The 17938-nt window shown below is 37.9% G+C and overlaps 1 protein-coding gene across 2 annotated transcripts in view; it reads right to left on the bottom strand.

Moving 5' to 3' along the window:
- Window positions 1-13411: 13411 nt before the first annotated feature.
- Window positions 13412-17938, bottom strand: part of LOC110159146 (semaphorin-4G-like) — a 90326-nt gene continuing 85799 nt past the window's right edge. For both annotated transcript variants that reach the window (XM_055162358.1, XM_055162357.1), the window contains one exon: window positions 13412-14218. The gene's annotated coding sequence lies outside the window, so the exon portion shown is untranslated. The remainder of the gene's footprint in view (window positions 14219-17938) is intronic.

Genomic DNA, 17938 nt, shown 5'->3' with positions numbered 1-17938 from the left:
GTCACATTTTTATATAGCACTGTTCCATCTTCAAGGAACCACTTACCTTTTCACACACGCATTCATACAACTGTGTACTCATACACTGGGGACGGGGGTCAATGTCTTGCTCAAGAACACAATGTCAACATTCATCTGTGGGGGCTGGAATCGCACCACCAACCTGTGGCTCAGTGGTTCTGACCGCTCAACCAGTGATGTTGGTTTTTGCTGCTTATTCCACACCATGGTAATATAATTATGTCTTGTTTACAGCAGTCTCGTGCAATCTTTACTGCTTGTTTTGAATTTACTTATTATTACCATTTATATTTTTGTTGTTATTATAATATATTGTGATGTGAGAGCTACTGTGTTCAAGTAATTTACCTTGTGGATCAATAAAGTTTGTCTAGGTCTTAGTCTAAGTGAGTGATCTGGGTACTTTTCAATATAATGTAGCATATATTTTTGACAGTTATGTTTTCCTGACAGGCAGGCCACAACAGCAGTGGTCCATGGAGGAAGTAGATAAAGGGGTTGATTGACGGAGCTGTCGCGCGTGGGCGGAGTCAACAGTACCGAGGTTTGTTTACGGTGAAGAATAGTGCAATTGTGAGCGGTCATGTTTGTTTATAATGGCCCATCTGTAGTGAAGGGATTGTAAGGGGTTTTTATAGTGAAGGAAGTGGCATTGCTTGTCTCTTCGTAGTACTGCAGTCTGAAGTAGAGTTGACGTTTTTAATCTCAAAGACAGCACCGGGAGATGTCCAGAAAATGGCTGGCACTTCAAGGAGGGTGGATGTTAAAAGAAAATAGACTGAAGAGTCAGTAGTAGCAGATATGTTCCAAAAGGATTCTATTTGTCATATAAGATTCAGTCCAATATTTGAAGTTTTGCAGGTTGTCCTTGGCTATACTTAGGGTTTTTACTATGTCTCCTGTATCTTGTGTCACTAATAGGAAGGCCTTTAAAAATAAGATGCAGTGGGTTAAGCATTTCCCATCAACCAGAGGGTTTTGTAGTGCAGCTATGTTTAGTTTCTGCTGTGAGGTGGATGGAAATAGGCCTGTCACGATAACACATTTTGAAGCACGATCTATTCCAAATGAGAAATATTATATGTTTGAATAATTTAGAAACTACTGCAACTGTCATAACGCAAGATAATAGTAAACCTACTTTTAATTATATTATGTGATTAAAAAATGCATGAGTGGCAAGAAATAAATAGCAGAATGAACAAATAATAAACAATAGAAGGTATTTATTCTACCCTTTACAGCTCAAATCTTACCTTATTACATAAAAAACTAACAAAAATCTCTCCATTACTGTAAAGCAGGGGTGTCAAACTCATTTTGGTCCAGGGGCCGTATCCAGCCTACTTTGATCACAAAGGGGCCTGATCAGAAAACTCATGACATATAAACCCCCAAAATAACAATAAGTTCAAATATTTGTGCAGAGAAACGCAAATCTATTACAGAAATCTTTTTTAATTGATGAACTCTTTCTTTTACAAAATATTATAATATTATGAACAACCTGAAACCTGAAAAATGTAATTTCAACACAATGTTTTAACATGAACTTGTATGTAAATAGGAATAAGTAAATTTTCCTTGTAAAATCCTGCACTCAGCTCCACTTTTCTCATGTTGGACATTTTTCTGATGAGGGTGTCACGGTCAACAGTCAAAATGATTGTCCTTTAAGAGCGTTTGGAAAGAGACAAGTCTTCATCTGTGCTGCTCTGGTGGGAGGGGCCACGTACAGAGACGCTGGAGACGCTGCTGTGATAAACACCACAGAAAATTAACAAGATTTTAATAGAAAATATAATTAAAATATTTTAGTAGAAAATCAGCTGAGGGCCAGATTAAAGGTCTTGGAGGGCCGGATCTGGCCCCTGGGCCTTATGTTTGACACCTGTGCTGTAAAGAAATAGTACACACGATAAATATTGAGCCCCAAAAATATATCGTTCCTGCTTTCATATATTGAACGATCTAGTAATTATCATGGCAGGCCTAGATGAAAGATGTTATTGCTTTCAAATGATCTATCTCCAAGGAGACAAGTTCCGTGACCTGCTAGGGCTTTAAAATCATTAGGAACAAATATCCCATGTATATTGCTCTCTTAAATGAACTTGGTGTTTTTGTAATTATCATTTAAATATAGAGCCTTATTTTGATGAAGTTAATTGCTGTTCTCTTACGTAAGAAAGACAAGTAGTAATTACTGATAGTTACATGTCGGCTTAACCAGACATTATGACTCACCTCATGTGCTCAGTGTTTTGTGTCAGTCAAAAGTTTGGACACACCTTCTTTTTCAATTTGTTTTTGTAAAAATTTTTTTTGGTTTTTACTACTTTTTACATTCTGTATACACACTGAAGACATCAAATATATTAAGTTGAATATGAATTAATAGTATGAATTATGTAGCAAAGAAAAGCAATAACTCAACACATTTTTTAAATATTTTATATTCAAATCCTCAAAGTATCGACTTGTCCAGTATCCATTTCCATTTGTTGACAGTGCTGCAAACCCTTGGCCTTCTCTCAGTGAACTTGGGATGAAGTCTCCTAGAAAAGGTTTTCACTTCACAGCTGTGTCATGGAACATCCGGAAATTCCAAAAGTGCAAACCAGAGTTCAAAGCAAAGGGTGGCTATTAAAAAAAATCTAAAATCTGTAACAGGTTTTGAGTTATTTTGAGTAAATTTTTTGTTTGCTACATTCCTTATGTGTCATTCATAGTTTTGGTAGCCAGGCTGGTGCCACCTAGTGCCTCAGCTCAATTTCATTTCTCTCCAGCAACGAGGTCAGGAATCAGAATACACTAGACGGTTTGCAAGAACCCTGGAAGTTGTAGATCATGCACTGGCCAATCAGCGAAGAGCTGTGTAGCCGGCATTAACTTGGACACCACTGAGCGTTCCGGCACATTACATACATCACGATCAAATAGCAGCGATTGGTTAAATAAAAAAAAATTCCCGCCTACCATTGAGCGAATCAATCCTAAAGCTTCGAGGTCAGACGGTTTCCATAAAATGAAACCGGTTGATGAATCAGGGTATAGTTTTGGTGCCTTCAGTGAGAATCTGCATTGTAAATAATCATGGAAATATAGAGGGAACATACCTGAAAAAGTATGTCCAAACTTTTGACTGGTCATGTAAGTACTACAATGTCACTAGATAAGTTTCCACTATCAACAAGCAGACTTTAAGTGGCTAATTAAACTGCATTTTGTCACTACCAAAGCCTTTACAACCAAAATAACCCCACTCACGCTGCTTCTAAGAGACCAGAATAAATAAATAAATAAATAAATAGAATTGCAGGAATTAGACCGTACCAGTAGCTCTTGATCTGACTTTGTTTTATCTATTTTTCACCTGTCTATCACCTGGAGTCTTTAATGTGTCTCTCCTGCCAGCACATAGTCAGTACCAAACAATGGAAGTGACTTTTTCAGATCTAGAAGTTATGAATAGATCAATGTTTGATTCTATTAGCTTCTGTTACTGGGTAGTTTGAAGTATTTTTATAGAAGGATTTCCAAAATGACATCCTTGACATTTCCGAGGTAAAATTGTAGGGAAAAAAAGTCATTATTCTTCTAATATTGATATATTGATTTTTAACTTGAAATATGTGCAAAAATATGTGGATTTTTTTCAACAATATTTCTCAGCCATTTCTGTTCCTGGATATTTTTACTAAACCAAAAACAGTAATAATTTGCATTGGTCTATTATTATGACCAGTGCACACAGCTGCTTGAAGAGCCTTTGGAAATATAAAGGCGCACTGTGCAACTTTTCTAGTACTTCAGCTGGAAAGTTCCGCAGTATGTGCATTTACTCGTTTACATCTCATTTTATTGCTTAAAAATACCTTGAAAAAACATGCATTCTTCCTCTGAGCTGGCTTGCCGTTTCATAGACTGGCACTGTAAACTGGCCTGGTTGCACAACTTGCTTGTTTCCATGGAGCCAGATACAAAAAAGTTACATGATGCAGCTTTAAACATGGCCATCATTTCAAATATGTCTAACCAGTTTATTATATTATAAAGGTTTCTCACGTAATCATATCTTTTGAGCGGACTCAGTACTTTTCTAGTGGCATACTATTACTCCTTCTTGTGTACTATTTATTGAAGTAGTTGTAGTTGTAGTTGTAGCTGTAATAGTAGCAGTAGCTGTAGTAGTAGTGGGAGTTGTTGTAGTTGTAGTAGTAGTAGTAGTAGCAGTAGTAGTAATAATAGTGGGAGCTGTAGTAGTAGTAGTTGTTGTTGTTGTAGTTGTTGTAATAGTAGTTGTTGTTGTAGTTGTAGTAGTAGTAGTAGTTGTTGTTGTTGTAGATGTTGTAGTAGTAGTTGTTGTAGTGGTAGTTGTTGTAGTTGTAGTAGTAGTTGTAGTAGTTGTTGTAGTAGTAGTTGTAGTTGTAGTAGTTGTTGTTGTAGTAGTTGTTGCAGTTGTAGTTGTAGTAGCTGTAATAGTAGCAGAAGTTGTAGTAGTAGTGATAGTTGTTGTAGTTGTAGTAGTAGTAGCAATAGTAGTAGTAATTGTGGGAGCTGTAGTTGTAGTAGTAGTTGTTGTAGTAGTTGTAGTAGCAGTTGTAGTAGCTGTAATAGTAGCAATAGTTGTAGTAGTAGTTGTAGCAGCTGTAATAGTAGCAGTAGTTGTAGTAGTAGTGGAAGTTGTAGTAATAGTAGTTGTAGTAGTAGTAGTTGTTGTAGTAGTTGTAGTAGTAGTTGTTGTAGTAGTAGTTGTAGTAGCTGTAATAGTAGCAGTAGTTGTAGTAATAGTGGGAGTTGTTGTTGTAGTTGTTGTAGTAGTAGTGGGAGTTCATGTTGTTGTTGTAGTTGTAGTAGTAGCGGTAGTAGTTGTAGTAGTAATAGTGGGAGCTGTAGTAGTAGTAGGAGGAGGAGTAATGGGAGTTGTAGTAGAGTACAGTTTTTGACTATTCTACTGCTCTCTGCCTACTGCAATTACCCCATATTATTAAATGATGAAAGCAGTACTAGTACGTTTACACAACACTATCATAGTATCTATTATTCAGTACTCACTTCCTACCCCTCGCTCTTATTGACTGAAGTACTGTGTAACATAAACCACTATTGTACTCCTATTGTGCTCCTCTTACTGACCCTGGTTCAGTCCTTGTGCTCTGTGTTAACCACACGTCAGGCTCCACGCTCTGCAGGAAACTGGCAACAACAAAACCAACCTGGCAACCAACCGGGCTGTGGCAAACCCCACTAATGTACGATTTATGAACATGGAGTAGTAGTATAGTCGTATTAGGAGCTATAAAAATTGAGGATACCAGATTAAATAGTAGAAGTAGTAATAGCAGTAATAAGTGTGGCTGTAGTAGTAGCAGATTTAAAAAGTGTTAGGCATAGGAGAACTAGCATCAGTAGCAGGACTAGTATTAAATACTTGGATTTCTTCTATCAAACCAGATGGTTTGTTTGCCTGTTTTACAATTACCAACTGTATCTCCTTGGAATTGAAATAATAATAGTTCTAACAGTAACAGTAATAGATTTAGTCGTACAAGTATGAGTAGCAATAGTAGTAGAATGGTATTAGGGCTGGGTATCATCAAGAAGTTGCCGATACGATACACGGTTCAATAAAAATAAAGGCTAAATCATGGCTGTGATACTAATCTTTGTTAACCACTTCTTGTGCAAAGTGAATATGAAACACAAACATTTTAATAATCAAAACAGTGACAGTGTCAAATGTGTCGCATAAACGAGTTTCCTTCCACTAAAAAGCAACGTAACTGTAGCGCTGTAAGAAAAAAATTTAATAAAATATATATAAAAAAATACTCTTGGCGATATATCAATACAACAGCCCATGATATCCATACTGTATGGTCACATTAAACGATACATTGACTTTTCGATATTTTTGCACACCCCTAAATGGTACTAATAATAATAGTGGTATGTAGTAGTAGTATCTTGAGCTAGAATACACAATACTTATAATTAAAACCACTTCTTCATTAGACAAAATAATGTGATTTTCAACATAAAATCGTAGTACTTTCTTTTCTGTTCCCATGTGGTCTTATATGTGTGTAATCCCTCAGTGGTCCATAGTGATCCATGAGTGTCTATGTGTTCTTATACTTGTTCTGATACAGCTCAAAATCATTCTAAAACTATTCAGGAGAGGTCCATTTCTGTCCTCTGAATGTGACTTTTTTAGTATCGATACCTGCTCAAATGAGTATCTAGTTTCAATACTAGTTTTAGTATTGATTAGTATCTGATTGTCAATACTTTTGAGAAACCTAGATGTAAGAAACTGGTAAACTCCACACCAGCCTAGTAGTAGTAGTAGTAGTAGTTGTTGTAGTAAGATAAGGATCATTACCTTATCATTGCCAAGTTGAAGGTTGAAGTACAATTTCATAATAGTAGTAGTGCCAGCAGTAGAAGGCAATAGAAGTAGAAGTAGCAGTAAAAGTCCTATATCTCTCCACTCCGGACCTATTACCTTTCTGTGAACTGTATGTGTCATGTCAATAAGAAATGACCCGTGGATAATAGAAAATATGACTCTAGTGACTTTGTCCAAATGAGCTGTCACTCAGGTCACACAGGTGCTATTAAAGGGCCCATATTACTCTATTTTATAATCTATAATGTAATAATAATGCATTTTATTTCAAGGCGCTTTTATGGGCAATCAAGGGCACCGTACAAACAGCAATTAAGACACATAATTAAAAACAATCAAACAATCAAGTACAGGACAGGTTCTTAGTTTCATTCACACATATTTAACACACAAACCGTGTATATTTAGGCTGAGTTCTTCTCCCAAACTGAAAACACCTTGTGATGTCATGTGATAATACAGGAAGTGCTCCATTTGTTTTCAAACTTCATACACCTTCACTAGAATCATGTGGATCATATCAGTCCTGGAATTACAAATCTCTACTGAACTAAAGGTAAAAGGAGCTGTTAACTTGAGCATTTTGAGCTTTGGAGACGTACACAGTATAAACACAATAAACACAACTCCAGGTATGTTTTTGATGAGGTAACTGCATTAAAGCTCACAATAGTCATTTTAGGGTAATATAGGACCTTTAAATGTGGGTCAAACGCTCGACTACTCTGGGCCGGGCGTCCTTTCCTTTAAATTGTAAAGTCCCTTTTGTAATAAGGAAGTGGTAACATTATGCACAACAATAACCCTGAGTCATAGAGTAAAGCTGTCACAAGACTCCGCCCATCATGACTGAGTGGCATGACTTTTGGAAAACATTGTTCAAATAGGTCAAGCTTGAAGTAGGCCTGTATGGAGTTGTATATGTGTACGTGATAGTAGTAGAAGTACTTTGAAGTCTTTGTATACTGAATGAATGATAAATGCCAACTCTTAATTTGTCAGTATTCTTTTCAGTTTTGGGCTAAAAAGCATTAATCAGATTTTCTACTTACTTATTCCTATTATATTGCAAATGACTGCAACCTGTAAAAAAGGCACAGTTACAATACACATATACCGGTAGTTTCTTTCCATGCACTGACTTCCATTCATTTCTTGGCAGAGGTGGGGATTTGCAAGTCGTGACTTGGACTCAAGTCAGACTTGAGTCACTATTTTTAGGACTTGTGACTGGACTTGATAAAATGGACCAAGACTTGAGACTCGACTTGGACTTGAAGGTCTATGATGTGGGACTTGACTTGGACTTGAGGCCTGTGACTTGAGAAGACTTGAGAAGCACTTTTAAATCTGAATTCTTTCTGTTCTGTCTGTAATGATTCAGTCTAAAATCTTGTCAAGACATTTAAAAAGGAAAAATTGACAAAATAAATTTCTACAACTCTATATAAATACTCACATATAAATATACTAGGATTTTTTTAAAAATACAATTGAGCTTAAAATTCATATAAATTGCAAAAATCTAAGCTTTGGTTTAAAGACTTGAAATGACTTGAAGCTCAAAGCAGACGACTTGGACTTGACTTGGACTTATGGGTCAGTGACTTGAGACTCAACTTGGACTTGCCCGTCTTTGACTTAGGGACTTGACTCAGACTTGAGGTTAAAGACTTGAGACTTACTTGAGACTTGCAAAACAAAGATTTGGTCCCACCTCTGTTTCCTGGAGACTGATCGTAGCCTTAATCATACTCACTATTTACCTAACCTAAACAGCCAGGTTGATTCTGACTGGCCTGTTTAAACTCATTTGGAATTACAAAATAAACATATTTTATCATTTTACCTCATGCATGGACTAAAGCTGCATTGCTTTTTTTTTAGAGATGTTAAATGAAATTTTTTGTAAGGCAGTCTCACTTTTTCATTGCTCATGAGTCATAACATAAACTCTTACCAGTCTTACCAGCTTGTCAAAACAATGATATTTGCAGGGTTTTTTTTTTTTGTTTTTTTAATAAAGGAATACATATTATGCAGAACTGAGTTTTGGCCCAGCCCTCCATAATGTTTTCTGTTTTTCCTGTGGCTCCATGGGTAAAAAGAATTGCCCACTCCTGACCTGAACCCTAATCTTATACTATTTTAACCTATATCTATGTATTTATTGATTTATTTATGTCATGGGAGCAGATCAAAAGGTCAAAACCTCATCGAACGTAGAAGTGTATGTGTTTTTTTCCCACCTAATTAGATAACGTGCCACTGCATAAGATTTCAGACAAAAATAGCCCAAAATATAGGCATTTACTTCAGTGGGTGTTTTTACGAAAATCCTCAAAAAAACAAACATGCATTCTTACTGCGATCAGAATCACCTCTCCACAGATCTGTCCTGCTGTTTGGTCTGGTGGCGTCATCTGCTTGTCTTGCTTATGTCTAATCCCATACTGTGGAACATTCCAGTCAAAGCTCCTGTGCAGGAAAAGTGCTGCACTGATCTGATTCTGGTGTTATATATACAGTACCTGCAGCAATACTGAAAGATTTGCTGGATTGGATATCGGCTTCCAAATATCAGTTCAGGCAATATCCTGGTTGGACATACAAGTTGATGTAATAAGACTATTTACTGGATGTAGTCGGTCCAGAAAATCAGATAAAGTTTGAATTTACAAGAAGCTGTTTTGTAGTTATTTCAAAGATAAACAGCTACTTAACACATTTGGATCAGTTGTGTCTTATTTTAGTTTTGTGTTAAATGAACTGAAAAAGCTGGATTGGTGCAACCCTGTCGTAGAGCGTATCAAGCAGGTGGAGGAGAAAAATTACATAGTGGCATGCATAAATAAATAGTTACTTTTATATTTTTATAAATTAACTTGCACCCTTTGCAACAGACTTTTCAAGCCGTCTGTAGAAAATATGAAATGACATTGCATCTTTGTGGCTCTAAAAATATGATGAGAGCTTTTATTTTAACAGGGTAGCTGCAAGGTCTTAAAAATCTTAAAAAGGTCTTAAATTTCAGGTTTCTTAATTAAGGCCTTAAAAATTCTTAAATTATGTTGTCCAATTCTTATGTTCGTCACATAGGTCTTAAATTTCATTAACCTGTTGTTTTGTTTACTCAACCAGGCTGCAGTGCAATGTTAAATGGAGGGAGGGAAAAAAAACAACAACGCGAAATAACGTAACGTGAATGAATGTCCAATTTGGAGTATGCGCAAACAATGCTTGGTTTTTGGCACCGGCGGCAGTGAGTAAACAATCAGTTCCATCTACACTGCCCAAGACGAAAAACTCTGGTCAGATCTGCTCACGTCACGTACGCATTTACGTCGGATATGCTGCCTGGCATGCATACCCAATCGAATTCCACACACTTTTGCATCACTGTATGCACGCAGATTTCCTCCTGAAAACGCTTGTCTAAACGCAGAATAAAAGTGAAGATCACTTTTGTGTCTTCTGTTCAGACTGTTATTGTATAAACGTAGCCTTAGATTGTAGATATAGTCCGGCAGTTGGTTGGTCATTAGAATTCTGATTTGGTGTTTTTCGCCCGCATAATATCTTAAGGTCTTAATTTTCATTTAAGTGGTCTTAAAAAGGTCTTAAAAAGTCTTAAATTTGGGGTAGTCAAACCTGGGGACACCCCGTTTAATCAATTTAAATATATTGTTCAAATCTTTATATAATGGAGTGACCTCAGTTGGTAGAACGTTTGTCCACTGATCAGAAGGTTGGTGGTTTGAATCCCGCTCTCGGCATAAACATCATTGGTTGAGTGGTCAAATCCACTGATCCACAGGTTGGCAGTGCGATTTCAGCTCCAACAGATGAAGGCTGTCGTTGTGTACTTGAGCAAGACACATGACCAAGCCTGATGTGTGAATGTGTGAGTGGTTCGTTGTTGTAAAGTGCTTTGAGTGTCTTGAAGGTGGGAAAGTGCTGTATAAAAATGTGACCATTTACCGTAATATATTGTACAGTAAGTGGAAAAGCTTGTCAAGATTTCACATGTTATAACACAATTGTGCTTTTGTCTTTTGAAAAAACCCTAAAACCTCCATCTATCTTTTCTACAGTAAACCGTCCCCATCTCCCAGTGTAATATTTACTGGTAGCTGCAGTAGCCTGTGACAAACTCCTCTCAGTTCCTCTGTCTGTTGTTCACTCTCTTACACACTCAGTGCTTCTAGACACCAGCACATTCCTGCGCTCTGCTCCAGGCCGTTACAAAGCACACTTCTGTTTCATCATCTCCCTCCAAACACAACCCCGCACCAAACACACACGCTTTGCAGTACAAATGTTTATTCCAATCTGAAATGCGGAGGAGCCACTGTCCCATGGAGTTTAGTTTTACAAAAGATTTATCCAAGCGTTGCGGCGATTCATGCAGGACAAAGCGAGAGCCGGACCAAAGAGGAAGAAGGGGTCCGTGTTATTATTTAGATTATAAACATTATCTTGTGCTGGTGCATGCATTGGGCTACCATGCGAGTACAGCTGATCACAGTTTGTGTAAGAACAGAGCCCCCCTTCACACCTGGCATTCAAATGAAGAGTACTCAGGTAAAAGTACACATACGGCAAATAATCTAGTGAATTAGTAGTCAAACTGCTGTACTGCTGCCAAATTAGTACTTATAGTGTTAGTAGAAGGTACACATGAATAATAATACTTCTATTTTCTGATCTATGTTATAATGTTGTTTCCTCATCACAAACATACCTGGAGTTGTGTTTTGTTTTATTCATACGTGTTTAACTCAAAAATCCTGCATATTCAGGCTTCTTCTCTCAAATGGAAAACACTCTGTTCCATCTTGTGATTTCATGTGGTAATGCAGGAAGTCAATTTTGCGTAATATAGGTCCTTTAAAGCAGTTACTAGTTACTTTTTAATGCAATTTTAGAACCATTTTAGATTTTTTTTCATGCAAACCTTGATGAATTTAACTCAAAAAATAAATTAAGTGTTTTAGTTGCCACAATCAGGTACAGAGAGGAGGAAAATAGTCATGCATTATGACAATTGGACTTGTACGGAACTTGGTAACTTATATGATTTTACATGTAATGAAGTACAATTACATATCTAGAATTGTACGCATTTACAAATACAGTTACACTCCAAAACTCTCTTATAGTATCTGTTTTGGTCCTGGCTTACAACAGGAGAGATGCTAAAATAGGTTTTGTCAGAATCTTGTAGTAACAAACCAAACATACTAAATACTCTGTTTTAAAGCTGCACTATGTAACATTTCTGGTTGATGGTCTGCCAACTGCTTGCCTCCATGGAGATATTCCTGCTTTATCAGGAGCCATAAATTCTGTATTGACAACGATTCCTGAGATCGAGGATTTAAAGCCGGAACAAAGAGAATGTTTGGTGAATTTTATCAAGGGGAAAGAGGTTATTGCCCTTCTTCCTACGGAATTTGGGAAAAACATAATATCCCAGTTAGCCCAGATAGCGACGCATTACATAGGTCACGACCAAATTGCAGCGAAATAAAAAAAGTATCCGCCTACTGTTGAACGAAGGAATCCTAATGCTGTGAGGTCAGACGGTTTCTACGAAGTGAAGCCAGCTGATGAATCAAGCTAACAGTTTTGTTGCTTGTTCAAAGAAAGGAAACTCGTTCATGCATCACATTTGACATATTCACTGTTTTGATGATTAAAATGGGTGTGTTTCTTATTAACTTTGCGCAAGAAGTGGTTTAACAAAGACTTTTAGTATCACAGCCATGATTTAGCCTTTATTTTTATTGAACGGTATCGAAACAATTTGAAATATATCGTATCAAATTGAATGTGCACTGTATCGAGATATGTATCGTATCGGCAACTTCTTAACGATACCCAGCCTTAATCAGGAATATTCCGCAGAATGGCATTAAACTTGTCTTTTTTCATGTGTTCAACTGCACATTTTCTTGCTCAAAGATACTTTGTGAGTAGACTCTGACCTGTAAATTGGCCTGGTGGCCCCACATACTTGTCTCCATGGAGATAATGAACAGTTTTTGCAACCTCTCCATGCAGACAAGTGGACGGTGAACCCTCCACCTGAAAAGTTACATAGTGCCTCTTTAATGACAGCCTTGTGTATGGGATATTTTAATAAATATGTTTAACGACATGAATTTGATCATTAATACAAAGGAAATAAGCTTGTAACTTTCTTAAAACACATTTGCACCTTTTGTTATTCCTTTTAAATTTGCTGTCTTATAAGGACATAGGTTTCTTTCACATGATGAGGACTGTATTTTATTATCTGCTCAGTTGAGTTTACTTATCCAAAGTAGTGTCCATGCACTTAGTGACCGAGTAACTAAATACTGTGGCACCACGCCCTGTTGAGCTCTGCGTCAAAGGTAGATAAGATGTTCCTCAGTGCTACTTTAATTGCTTTGTGTCTTATTCGTTTTTGCTTATTCTTCATCAGTTAAAACCAAAAGATAGGACACCTTATCCACAAATGGAATATCATGCAGTTTTAGTTTAGCTTCTTTGCTAACTTGGAAATGAATACAGTAATGTTTAATCTTCCAGTCTGATGTTGCAAAGTTATGCATTTGTCATTTCAAACTCTTTTTTGGATACCATTTCTTTGGCAGTACACTTTGTTACACTGTTTGTGATTTCTCTGATGATGATTTGTCTGAGGTCTTAAGTTTGTGTATAATTCTCCAGCAGAGGGCGCAAGGACCCCTTCTCCTAACTAAGAGAATTAACAGCAACTGATCTATGCCACCCGCTTTTATAATGATGTAAAACTGATGTCCAGTGGTTCAAAAATGCAATTACCTGTGATGAAAACTGTATGCAGACAACAAAATAAGATGATCCACAGAAAATGTGCATTAAAGAAACAGTATGAAACTTTCTAGAGAGGGCACATCACCTGCATGCATCCCTAAAGTTAAAACAATACTTCAGAACTCTCCATGGAGATAAATAAGTTTTATGGTGTACTGTGGAATATTATAGCCAGAGGAACAACATTTCCATGGCAGGAGAAGGTCCTCCTCCAGGCTAAATAAGAGTCAGGTTTGTCAGGGTGCATGATTCTCAGTACAATAAACACAAAACAAAACAAAGACTTTTTTTTGCTTATAAAGCTACATACTGTGGCATTAAATGTCCAAATCCGTATTAAAGCAGTTTTTAGGTAATTGCGCACTCTCAGTTCTTAGATTAAAAAATAGTCTCTCCCTGTTAATGAAAAAATAAATCCATGGAAAGATGTTAAATGAATCCAGTATTTTGGATTATTGAACATCACTGACAAAAAAGATCAGCTTTATATAATTTTGAACATTTATCAGTTACCATGTCAATAATTCCTCACATTTTTACCAGGTCTGAGGGGGGCCTGAGTCTCACAAGTGGCACTTTTAACACCAAAATCAACAACAACCTCCGACACACGACGCACAAACCCCACAATAAATACAGTTTGATATTTCATTCTCATAGACTGGCTCACGAAGCAGAGACGCAAAAAACCTTGGCACTTTTCTTTTTTGAAAACAGCAGTGAGCGGGATTCATGCAGCAAGAACAAAAACAGACATTTGTGCAGAATTTGGGTAGAATTTGGTGGTACAAGCTGGTTTCCTAAAGTGGAGGCGATAGAGCCGGGGTGGGGGATCAGGCCAGGACTTTGAACCCAGTGTTTGCGTTGTGGTTTGTGGGGGTGGATCATTAAAAAGGTGTCTGGTTCTTGGTCTGTGGCGAGAAGTGGACATCAGCCCTGGAAGACGAAAAGCAAAGATGTGATTAGAGCAGAAGACAAGACCTACTAGATGTGTGCGTGAGAAATAAGACGTCCAATATTACGCAAATTTGACTCTTGTGAGCTTTAAGTCATGTTATAATGTTGTTGCCTCATCAAAAAAAATACCCAGATTTGTGTTTTGTTTCATTCACACATGTTTGAGTAAGACTTTATTATTAGTCTGGATATATCTCCAACACTTAACTGCTCGTTTCCACCTTGTGTAACAGCTATCTTTTATCTTTAATTAAGTAGAGATTGGACTAAGGTTATCCAAATGATTCTAGTGAAAGTGTAGATGTGGATTTTAAAAACACAATAAGCTTAGAATTACAATACAAGACTACAGTTATCGCAGATGGTGCGTACAAGTGAAAACATTTTGCATTCATGACGATTTTACTTTATTTTATTTTAATGGATCACATGACAATTCCAGTAATAGCATTTTCAACATTCTGAAACTGCTACTGTAGATCAAAAACAACACATTTTGATTGTTTTCTTGGGTGCTTGTGCAAAGTTGGGAAGTTGTACACATGAGAGAGAGAGATGAAAGACACAAGGCAAAGTCCATGACCAGTCTGCGAGGTCAGATGGGTTGTGGTCACCAGAGTTTCCTCATTTTAAAAAAAACCAAAAAAACAGACACACACACACACACACGTGCACACACACACACACCGTCTACTACTCCTGTCTGCTGCTCTGAACTGGGCTAAAGGTGAAACATGACTATGGCAATACTCTTTCCTGACTCAAACACTAAAATCACTAATTGGCTATTAACAAAATATATTGCCTTTAAAGTTAAGTTTTTTAGTATTTATTAAACTGTTAACCATGTATTTTAGACTTCTACACATGTTCTTAAATGTGTGGTATTGTTGTATTAATTGGCGGTTAAAATTGTCTTTGCTCAAATTGATGAACATTTGAAAACATAAATTATAAATCTAGTCAGAGTACTTGTTTGAATACTTTAAATTAGATTACTGATGGACAACATAGCAATTCAAACAGCGATATTAGTCCATATGTGTGATTTCTCTATTGTTGTTATTCATGTGACATAGAGCTTCCCAAGTTTTTAGAGCTGGTATATTTTTCTAAACCGCCCTAGGGTCCGTGTGTACCCAAGTGTTCTTTCCCATTTGAAAACGGAACACAATCAATCATTTTTTTTCAACAGTGCAAAGTAAAATTCTGAACTTTAGTACAATTTCTTAGACTTGCTGTTTTCAAATATTAATATTTCAAATATTATAAAATAAACTGCACTTTCCTAGCAGCATACTTTTACTCCTACTTGTGTACTAATTTTATTGAAATAACTTACTTGAGTAAAGATTTTAGTTTCACTTCCCACTGTGAATAAGTCTAGGTGACAAAAGCTTTATATTGACAGTATGAAATGATTTGAATATTTGTGTTTATTGCTCTGCTCCTTGAGACATGATTTAGTTTGTCTAATTTTAATACATATCCATAAAAAATACCAGATTTTGTGCCTTATTTAATGTTTTGTCCTTCAAATTAGATTAACTTCATATTATAAATCAGTTACTCTTAAACTTACTTGAGTAGTACTTTTTTCACTCTTACTTAGGTGATTTCTCAAACCACAACTTTGTACTTCTACTTGAGTATTATTATTCTGAAGTAACGTTTCTCTTACTTGAGTACAGTTTTTGGTTACTCTACCCACTTGTGTTGTTTTTGTTGTTTCCACAATTGTTCTCCATTAGTTTAGTAGTATTGCTGAACATCCTGTCGAACACAAACTGTAACAAACCCCCATATTAAATCAATTTTTGAGTGTCAAGTCACAAGACAGAACCAAAGCGTGGTAAGAGCTCACTTCAGGGTGCTACCTCGATCATTAGCCTACGATAAAGGCTTATAGTCACTGCACAGAGACCCCTGTGAGCTTCTTCAACTCCAGCCACGGCCCCTCTCATCTTTGATCACCAACACACACTGAAAAGCTCGGGTCTTATCGCGCCTCTCTCTCCCCCTCCTTCTCTCTCTTTCTCTCTTCCTCTCTCTTGCTCTTGCTCTCCCTCACTCTGCCCCCCCCCTCTTCTGCTCTCACTCTCCTTCTCCCTCACTCTGCCTCTCTCTCCCTCTCTCTTTCTCCCTCTCTTTGTCTCCCTTTCACTCACTCTGCCGCCCCTCTCTCTTACTTTCTTTCTCCGTCTCTTCCTCTCTCTCGCTCCCCCTCTCTTAATCCCCCTTCTTCTCTGTCACTCTCCCTCACTTTGCCAACCCCTTCCTCTCTCTCACTCTCCTTCTCACTCACTCTGCCCCTCTCTCTTTCCCTCTCCCACTCTGCCTCTCTCCCTCTCCTTCTCACTCACTGTGCCCTCTATCTTGCCTTCTCTCCTTCTCACTCACTTGGCCCTCTCTCTTTCCTTCTCTCCTTCTCACTCACTGTGCCCTCTATCTTGCCTTCTCTCCTTCTTACTCACACTGCCTCTCTCTCCCTCTCTCTTTCCTTCTCTCCTTCTTACTCACACTGCCTCTCTCTCCCTCTCTCTTTCCTTCTCTCCTTCTTACTCACACTGCCTCTCTCTCCCTCTCTCTTTCCTTCTCTCCTTCTTACTCACTCTGCCTCTCGCTCACTCTGCTGCCCCTCTCTCCCTCTCTCTTACTTTCTTTCTCGTCTCTTAATCTCTCTCGCTCTCCTTCTCACTCACTCTTCCCTCTCTTTCCTTCTCTCCTTCTCACTCACTCTGCCCTCTCTCTTTCCTTCTCTCCTTCTTACTCACTCTGCCTCTCGCTCACTCTGCTGCTCCTCTCTCCCTCTCTCTTACTTTCTTTCTCGTCTCTTAATCTCTCTCTCTCCTTCTCACTCACTCTTCCCCTCCTCTCTCTTTGTCTCCCTCTCACTCACTCTGCCCCCTCCCTCTCTCCCACTCTGCCTCTCTCTACCTCTCTCCCCCGCCCTCCCTCACCCCCCCAGCCTCCTCTTATGCTGTCTCTCCCTCTCTTACTCTTTCTTCCCATCTCTCTCCCTTTTTCTCCCACCGCCTCACTTGCTCTCTCTGTCTCTTTCCTTCTCTCTCCCTCAGTCTTACTCTTGTCTCTCTTTCTCTCTCTCCATTTTTCTACCTCTGTCTCTCTCTCTCTCTCCTTCTCTCTCTGTCTTTCACCCCCCCCCCCCCCCCCTCCTTTACTCTGTCTCTCTCCTTCTCCCTCTCTCTCTTCTCTTCTCTGTCTCTCCGTTGCATTGCAGACATTAATAGCTGTATGGCACTGCATGTGTGTAGAGTTTGATCTGTTGAGCGCATTGATGTTGAATCTTTTATACAGAAATCGCCTGCCTGCCCTCGCTACTTCATCGCTATAAAGGAAAAATAACTCAATTACATATTTCAGGATTCAAGTGTCACGAATAAGATTGGATTTTAGAATATAATAAGGCCTGTAGATAAAAAAAAAAGCAGTGAGCAAAATAGACTCAAAACACTCAGAAGATATTGCGATACTACTTCCAATTGGGATGAGGCAGATGTTGTATTTAACTGCCTAGAATTAAACAGAAAAAAAACTCATGTGTTTATTGGCAGCGCAGAGTTGGACATTACTCAGGTTGACAAGTTTATAAAAGGTAAAAAAGGAAATGCCTTGCTCTATTAGTCAGACTGGAGATGCGTCCAAATGATCCATGTGGCATTTCTGTGGGTGTGAAAC

Source organism: Boleophthalmus pectinirostris, unplaced genomic scaffold (assembly GCF_026225935.1).
Source record: "Boleophthalmus pectinirostris isolate CB_2022bp ecotype Guang Dong unplaced genomic scaffold, ASM2622593v1 HiC_scaffold_5, whole genome shotgun sequence".
Taxonomy (NCBI): domain Eukaryota; kingdom Metazoa; phylum Chordata; class Actinopteri; order Gobiiformes; family Gobiidae; genus Boleophthalmus; species Boleophthalmus pectinirostris.
The sequence above is the reverse complement of the archived record's forward strand: the minus strand, read 5'-3'. Positions and strand labels throughout refer to the sequence as shown.